Source organism: Pteropus medius, unplaced genomic scaffold, assembly GCF_902729225.1.
Source record: "Pteropus medius unplaced genomic scaffold, Ma_sr-lr_union100, whole genome shotgun sequence".
Classification (NCBI taxonomy): Eukaryota; Metazoa; Chordata; class Mammalia; order Chiroptera; family Pteropodidae; genus Pteropus; species Pteropus medius.
The window spans coordinates 23,628,756-23,637,747 of NW_024351729.1; the positions used below are offsets into that span (position 1 = coordinate 23,628,756).

Consider the following 8,992-nt stretch of genomic DNA (forward strand, 5'->3'; position numbering starts at 1 on the left):
GTCTGGCAGACGATGTAATTGAAACATCTTGGGAGGACATCTCTGTGTATCTGAGACTTTTTTGGTAACCAAGGGAGTGAACAGAGAAATGAAGTGGGTGGTTTCTCTTCAAAATTCTCTTTTGGTGAAACCAAATCTTTTTCTAATGATGTTGTGTTTGTTCAGAATGCTGTTAACTATTAAAAAGTACTATCGAAAGGCTGAGGATATTCTTCCTAAAAACTCCTGAACCTTCCAAGAAAGGGTGTGGTCTCCAGGAATCACTTGGAGCTTGATTAGCTGTAGGGTTTCTCAGTCATTACACTACTGACATTTTGCGCTACATAATTTGTTGTAGGGAACTGTCATGTGCATAGTAGGGTGTTTAGCAGCATCCTTGGCCTCTACCCACAGATGCCAGTAGAACCCTCCCCTCCAGGTGTGACAATCAAATATGTCTCCAAACATTGACTACATTTTTGGTGACCAAGACAACATTTCACCTGGTTGAGAATCACTAGTCTAGTGAGTACAATGAATGACCAAAGTGGCAATGCTATTTTTGTTGCCCAAACTGTGGTCCAGTGTGAAGCACCGTCACTGCTTTTCATGTGCTCGATTCAGAAGCTGGCTCTAAAGGCATTCTCCAGAAACAATTGCCAAGATATTCTGAATAAAGTTCTGGCATTGCTGGAATATGTGTTTGATCTCTCAACATAAATTCTTGGAAGGCAGCAGACTTGTGTAGTTGTACCAGTTCTGGTATGTTTGTTATAAACCAGGCCAAGTTCATTACAGGTTTGCCTTGTTCCCCACCAAGGTGTCTCCCTCATCCAAGGAGAAACTGAAGTGGTGCTATCTGCCTGGTAGTTCTTTTAGTAAAAATTCAGAGGGAAAAGTGGGGGAGAAACTTGGTTTGAAGTCTGGCATTAAAGATCATGTTTGTGGTTACCATAGATTCCTACCTCAGCTTCCTCCTGGAAGTTCCCTGATGTCTTCCTCTTCTTAGATATAAATGCAATCTCCTATTGTCATTTAATCATAAAACATACTTTGTTTGCTTACCCGACACTTTTAATAAATTTGCATTTACCCCCTGCATGGTTCCAGGCACGAGAAGAGCAACAACAGCAACAGCAAAAGAAAAGCTTTCTTTGAAAAGAATTTGTAAAAAAAAAAAAAAAAAAATTTGTCCCTAATTGTTTGCAGCTGTAACAGATGACACCATCAATTAAAAAGCTTGGGCTCTGGCTCTGCCCAAATGAGGAGGCCACGTGCTGACCTTATGATCAGTCACCTTGGGGGCACTGAGGGTCGAGGGGCATCTGTTTGAAATTTCCTGTCACAGCAATGCCATTTGCAGAAGTGGCCAGGGAGCAAACAAGGATGATGTGGGCTTTCTTCCTCAGATGTCTCCTGTGATGGCGTTTTCGGAATGGAGTCTGAGAAAGGAAGGCGATTGCCTGGTGCTGAGCCCTGGGACTCTTAGGAACGAAGACCCCAAATAGCATGTGGTCCTGGGTGGGGCTGGGCTGTCTTTGGAGGAGAGGCCTGTGATTCCTCAATGGGGACCAAAGGCAAGAACAGAAGCTCCAACAGGAAAATGCAGGTCAATAGACCTACTGGAGCCCCCACTTGTAATGGTGTGAGAAATAAATGGACAGAAAAGGAGAATTTGTGTAGGTTAGATCCTTCCAGTGGAAAGGGCTATATAAATGTTTAGAGGAATAAACTGAATTTATTTTCAGGTGACCTTTGCTGTGGACTAAGTTCTTCAAAACATGGGGTTGATATTGATATCTACCCGATAGGAAACAGAATGGCATAACTTACGGAAGTAACCAGAGCTTGGCACCTAATAAATGGTGGATAAAGTTATAAAAATAATAATCATCATTATCATTAATTAATTGCATGGAGGCTATTACATATTTCTGTACACATCCCAGGTTAAGGAGAGAACCACGGTAAAATACGGAGATGATTTAGGTTTTCAAATTAATTGTGGTCTCAGTTCCTTACTTTTAGGTAAGCTTTTAATTATCTGGAAAATTTCCTCTGCCCTTATAGCCATTTCTTGCAGCTGCTGTAGCAAAGTACCACAGGCTGGGTGGCTTAAAACAACAGACATTTCTTCCCTTACAGTTCTGGAGGCCAGAAGTGTAAGATCAAGGTGTGGGTGGGGCCCTGCCCCCTCCTATCGCCCCAGAGCAAATCTCCTTGAAATGGCCTGTGTCCTGGGGTGGGGAGGGGGGCAGGGCGGGGCAGAACAGAAGTGAGCCGGGAGGTAGTGAAGGGTGGGGCTGGGGTGGTGGTGCTGGGCACGATATTCAAACAACAGCATTACCTTGTACTTGTTGAGACTTAAAAAACTTTTCTCTGGGGAAGAAAGGGGTGAATTGAGAGGCTCTCAGTGGAGATGACAGGGCTTGGTCACAGATCACATTTAGAGCCTGAAGGCCAGTGAGGGGCTGATGATGACTGATTTCTTGCTCGAGACCCTAGTGGTGTTACTGACAGATGGGAGGAAACGGGAAAGCGACCCGTGCTGGGAAGGCAGCTGGTGAATTTGCTTTTAAAGGGTGGATTCTGGCCTCATGAAGGTGTAGAAAGCCCTTCCCTTAACCATGAGAACCACCATGACTTACACCATCCAGGTCAATTCTACCTTTTGGCTTTACTGTTACCTTATGTGTGTTTGCAGGAAAGGGCGGGTGATGTGTCACAGTTTCATACCTCTTGAATGTCAGCAATTGGAAAATAAAAGCTCCTTAAAGTCTTGGTTTTCAATAGGTCTGCAGAGCAGTTTCTACCAACTATTTAGAGTGATGCATAGAGCTTCACATGATTTATTATTTTCCAAACTAGGAAAATATACACTTCTTATGCTTAGTCAATAATTAGTGAATAATAAACTCCACCAAAGAACTTCTGTAATTTTTCAAGTACCAAATGTTTTACTTCTCAAATGTCTGTTTTTCTCAGTCATTGACTGCTATTCAACCATTTAACTGGTTAATATGAGCACCCAAGATAAATAAATGAAGACCTTTTAACCTGGAGATTTTGAGTGACGGCTTGGACTAAACCATCAGCCTCCTACTAAAAGAAAACACAAAAGCGACCCTTAACCGAGTCAGACACAGACATGTTTTGAAGGTCAGGTAATTTATTTTTTGAGGGAGAGGAAGGGTAAAGAATTAGATTGTATTAATTATATGTATATTTTCAGTCCCATTTAGTTTTGCAATACTGAAGAACTGCATAGAATGACTCAAATTATTTTAAATTACAGAAGCGGTCTAGACATTGTGAATTTTCTAAATTAAAGCTGTTTCTAACTCCTGGGTCTTTGTATTCTGTCATAAAAATGCTTTTCTTTACAATCAGGATTTCAGAACTTCTGCTCAGATGAAAATACCTGAAAAAATATGTAGTTTTTTCATCCTCTCAACATTATTTAGCCTTGAAATAGAAACTGTGGCATAAGAATTCATGGTTTTCACAGTGCAGGAAAATGGAATATTGAAATATCCTAGTTGAGGTTCAGTTTTGCCACTGCAATTCAAATACACACGTGCACATGCATGCACGAACACACGTAAATACACACGTGTATGCATACATGCTCTCTGAGAAAGAAAATGTCCATCAGGAAGGCTGAAGAGTAGAAATAGAAAAAAACAACAGACCCACTGAACACAGCTCCCAGAGGCAGGTTGCCTCATCAGAAAAGCACTTTCTTGTCATTTTCTCAGTTCGATATTGAATTGCTCCAGCGTTCTCATGAGCTTGTACGTTAATTTAATACACACTTCTGTTGGAAATATTTCTCGCCCAGTTGTGCAGATTTTCCTTCTTTCTGCCTCATCATTCCTTCTTTCCCAGCGTGAGTGATTAGAAACATGGCACGCGATTCCACACTTGGCTGTGTTGAAGAGTCAGTCGTGAAGAGATATGAAAGGTTCTTCATCCCGAAAAGAGATGCATTTCCAAGTGGGAAAGAGGAGGGATGGATTAAAGCGAGGGGGCGGGGTGCCTGGTTTGCCAGTTTGCTTCCTGGCATTACCTCAAAAGAGAATATCACTCGGGAGAACCCAATTAGGGGGCAGGCCTGCTAGGCGATTGCTCAGAGGTGTTAAGACAGCACTGGAAAATTTGGAAATGGCGCGCCAGTTACTTAAGGTTATTGCAAGTAACCAGAGGAGTGTTTAGGATGTCCAAATGGAACTTTGAAAATAAAACACCTCTTTCCGATGCGTCCTCTGCCCCATTAGGTAGATGCTGACCTTGAAGAATGTCAGTCTGAAGCGACTGCAGACTGTTGGGCTGCCTGGTGTGCCCATGTCTAGAGAACACTGGCCAGGGCTGCTCGGCGCGTTCACTCGCTTCTCTGACCACTGCCCGTCCCAGGCCATAGCAGCCCAGGTGTGCCTGAAGCGGGAGACGTGGCTGGGAAGTGCTGCTCAGTGGTATCCAAAAATGAACTCTTGGCCCTAGCCCCCTACTTCCCGCAAGTGTCAGTTTAGTTTGATATATTTTCCCGTTAAAAAGCAATGAGTAACATTATTTTCTCCAAATTGGTTTCTGCCTGGAATGACTGACTGTAATTTCCTGTTTTGCAACGGGCACGTTGTGTGTTCCTGATGCAGGCCTCCTCCCTAGCTGGTCCCAAGCATCTCTGTTAACCTCCGTCCTGAGTCGTCCTTCCCAGTCTCTCTCTATTCCTCTCGCTCTCACTGCACTGCCCATCACCAGCTTCCACAGATGCCCCATCTGTGCGAAGAAAGAGCTCGGCTGTAGAATGGAGCCTGGCTGGCCGACTTTAATCAGAGTTACGTTTTAAAAGAACTAAATCCAGACTTTGATAAGAAGCTGCTAGAGTAAAAATAGTAGTCGTCTATCTGGCTGTTGAACCCTATGGGATTTCGTATAAACTGGGAAGAAACTTAAAAAAGAAATAGAGCCAAATTGGTCCCAGTAAGAAAAAAAGATGCATCTATGTGATTATAGAGCCCTAATAAATTACAGGTAAGTTTGGCCTGCTCTGGGATCTTGGAAGGGCTTGCCATCCACTGAGTGAGGTGAGTATCTCTTGTTCCAGGACCTCGAACTCCCTCAGCCTCAAGTTAGGTTTCAGAGTAAGCATCTCATCCCAGATCAGAGTGATTTAAAGATGTAAATGGTCAGATCTCTCTAGAAAATGTTGCCCGATAAGCTTAAGGAGTCAGCCCCAGTCTGTACATTTATCCCTAGAAAATCTTTGCAAGTGTGTAGTAGACCCACAAATGGAAAAGAATTAACCTTCACTGAGCTATTATGATTCAGGAGTTTTATATATATTATGTAATCTTTATCAAAAGCCGGTGGGCTTACATTCCAGTAAACCTAAGTTGAAAATACCTTACATTGAAAATGTGTTTAATACATCTAATCTACCAAACATCATGGCGTAGCCTAGCCTACTTGAAATGTGCTCAGAACAACTACTTTAGCCTACAATTGGGCAAAATCACTTCACTGCTGCTGCCCAGCATACACAAGAGAGTATCGCTAACCCAGAAAAAGGTCAAAGATCAAAATTTGAGTATAGTTTTTACTGAACACATATACTTTTACGCCGTCATAAAGTCGAAAAATCATAAGTCAACTGTGGTCAACTTGGGGACCATCTGCATGTACAGACAAGTATTAGGGTCAGTATTAAACAACTATGACAAATAGACCCTTAAATTTAAGTGGCTTAACACAATAGGTTATTTTTCCTTTATAAAACAACCCCATTTGGTTCTAGGACAATGGCATCAAGGGTGGGGGCAAGTGGAAGGGGTGGGACTTCTGCTCCACACAGAGATTCTGGGACCTAGGGTGATGGAAGCTCTGCCTTCTACGTGTGGCTTCTAAGTGTGTGTGTCTTTAATGCCAACATCCAGAGGGAAGGAGTGAGAAGAGCATGAGGAAGTGAGTGTGGGAGGTTTTGATGATTCTGGCTTAGAAGCTACACATTATCATTTTTATACCCATTTCATTGACTGGAACTAAGTCCTATGGACATCTTTGACTTCAAGGATGGCTGGTAAACACAGCCTAGCTGCAGGTCCACGAAGAAGAGGAACTAGAACTAATTGGTGGTCTTTATCACAGGTACTAAATGGCAGAAATTATTATTTCTGTATTATAGGTAAAGATACTATAACTTATCTTAGATAACTCAGCTAGTAAGTGACTGAGGAAGGATTTGGGAGTATAGGGTGTCCTGGTACCTCCAAAACTTTCTGATTAAAGCATTACAGTAATTATAATTGACATTTATTGTACCTTTTACTTCACAATGATAATAAGATATTGACTTTATTATCCTACAAGTACCAGGCAAGGGAATTGGGGCCCAGGGTTGTTCTCTAACATGTCCAGCTAGAATGAGATGGGACCGGATGCAGACTTCTCAGACTCCATAACCTATCTCTGTTCATACCTCTGTAATACTTCCTACTCTGACTCCTTAGGGAACCAGCCTGGATTCATAATGGCAACTGGATGGAGGTTGGGGGAGGATTGGGTTAACTTGGTTAGCTACAAACTTTCCTTGAGTAGATTTTTGCCCTCTATTAAGCACAGGTTTGTTCTACTCCTGCTGTTTTAAAAATCAATTCTCCCATCTATCCATGCAGCTTTGATTGGAAGTCTCTATGGCAAAATAGGCCTTTACACCGAATAATATTTATCGTAGTACTTCCTTTCCCCACATATTCACAGACGTTATTCTGCTAGAAGAGAGGAGGTGGGGATTATCATCATAAACAAATGTTTATTGAGCACCTTATTACAGAGGGACTCATGACGCCAAGAAATGAGGAAGTATACCATAGGGTCTTTGTCCTTCCTGGACTTACAGATAGATTAGGGAGATGGAACATAGCTATATAAAAAGATAAATGACAACACAGGGTGGAGTTTGCTGGGAGCCAAAGGACCAGTGCCAATAATAAGTGTTACAGGATGTCCAGGAGATGGTTTTTGAGCAGTCACTAATGTATTGGCCTTAGTCCTAGGTGATTTCATATGTTATCGCATTAATCCTACAGGAATTCAGTGGTGGGAGTAGTTCCTGGGGACTGGATGGTCGGAACATCCTGAGAGAGGAGGTGAGACTTGAGCTAGGTTGAATTATATGGTGATATTTCTCCACAGTAATGGAAGCTGGCTGAGCTGAAACCCAGAGCATAATTTCTCACTGGCTGGCTGCTCTAGATAGTAATTGCTTCAGTGCCCTTCGGAATGGAATTTTTCTGCGTCTGTGAAGATGTGTGAGGTGTGCCTGGCAGGTGAGCATTCTTCCATTTGCCTTCCACCCATTGCTTTAATTAAATACACTTTTCTTTTCTTGGTTAGTTCCTCCAAGCTTCCAGAAGTTCTGGAACATCACTGCAGCAGCTGAAATGGCAGTTCAGGGACTGGAAATTATGCAGAAATATCTTTTTAAGTCCTTTTTCACATTGTCAGTGGGGGTTGGAGGCAAGGAGAGAGTGGGCTCTGGCTGATGTGCAGAGGGAAAGTATGATTCTAGGAAAGATTTCCTTGTATTTCTGAGTCATTTTTCTGATGTGATTTCTGCCACTTACATAGAATTTAGTTGAGTTCATGCCAGAGGCTCCCAGATTTACCCTTCTCCTCCAGGAATTAGGAAATAATAATAAACATAGCTAACATGTATTGAGAGCTTACTATAAGTGTAAACCCTCCGTATGGACTGTTTTATTTAATTCTTGGTATAATGCAGGTCCACTTTACAGATAAGAAAACTGGGGCTTAGGGACATTAAATAAGTTGCTCAAGATTATACCACTAGTAAGAAGTATACAAAGGGATTGGAACCATCATTCTTTTATTTTTTTTTTTTAACTTTTTAATGTAACAGCTTCATGAATATATCACTCATATACCTTATACTTCACTCATTTAAAGTGTACAGTTCAATGGTTTTTAGTTTATTTAGATGCAACCATCACTACATTCAATATTAGGACATTTTCATCCTTTGAAAAAGAAACCCTGTCACCATTAGCAGTTATTTCCTATTTCTTCCCAACCCTTCTTCCCCTCTCACCTCTAGGCAACCGCTAATCTACTTTCTGTCTCCAAGGATTTGCCTGTTGTCATATGACTGGAATCATACACCATGTGGTCTTTTGTGACTGGCCTCTTTCACTTAGCCTAATGCGTTTTTGGTTCATCAGCACTTCATTCCTTTTTATGGCTGAATAATGTTCTATTGTATGGATGGATATACCACATTTAATTTGTGGATTTATCAGTCCATGGACACTAGGGTTGTTTCTACTTTTTAGCTACTTTGAACAATGCTGCTATGAATACTTAAGTGTAAGTTTTTGTGTGGGCACATGTTTTCATTCCTCTGGGGTATATGCCTAAAAGGAGAACTTCTGAATCATATGGTAACTCTGTTTAACCTTTTGAGGAACTGATAGATTGTTTCCCAAAGCAACTGCACCACTTTACATTTCTACCAGCATGAAATCCTCAGTGTTAACCACTAACAAGGTAATTTACACTTTCATCACTTGTTTGCACAAAAAGTATCCATACAACTTAGTAAAACTCTAGTAAAACCAATTAGAAACTGAAAGGTTTTCTTAATGAGAAATCTTCAAGCTGAACTCTGAGTTTGAAAGTGTTGTTTTTTGATTTAAAGACGTCAGTTGAGCCAATTGCGGAAGAGATGAATGATGAGAAATGCCATGTTTGTAATTCCCTTTATTCCCTGAAGCATTAGGGGGATTTTCCGCTCATTTCTAAGACCGAGGGGTCTCTAGCAGTACCCGTGCAGGTGCTGCAATAGCAGGATTGTCTATTATTCTGGCAAGCCACTGACACTTGCTGAACGACAGCACACAAAAGAAGACATGCATAATATCTGTGCATATGTCATGCTAGTCTCTTGAAAAGTTAAGTATTCAGAGCATCAAGTTCACTGCCACTTGATTGCAAGTGA

General features: G+C 41.6%; 1 long non-coding RNA gene across 1 annotated transcript in view; it reads left to right on the top strand.

The window, feature by feature from the left end:
• LOC120587700 (uncharacterized) overlaps positions 1 to 7,298 on the top strand; it is a 32,878-nt gene extending 25,580 nt beyond the window's left edge. The window contains exon 8 of the long non-coding RNA XR_005649063.1: positions 7,171 to 7,298. This is a non-coding gene — a long non-coding RNA (uncharacterized LOC120587700). The remainder of the gene's footprint in view (positions 1 to 7,170) is intronic.
• The last annotated feature ends 1,694 nt before the right edge of the window (positions 7,299 to 8,992 follow it).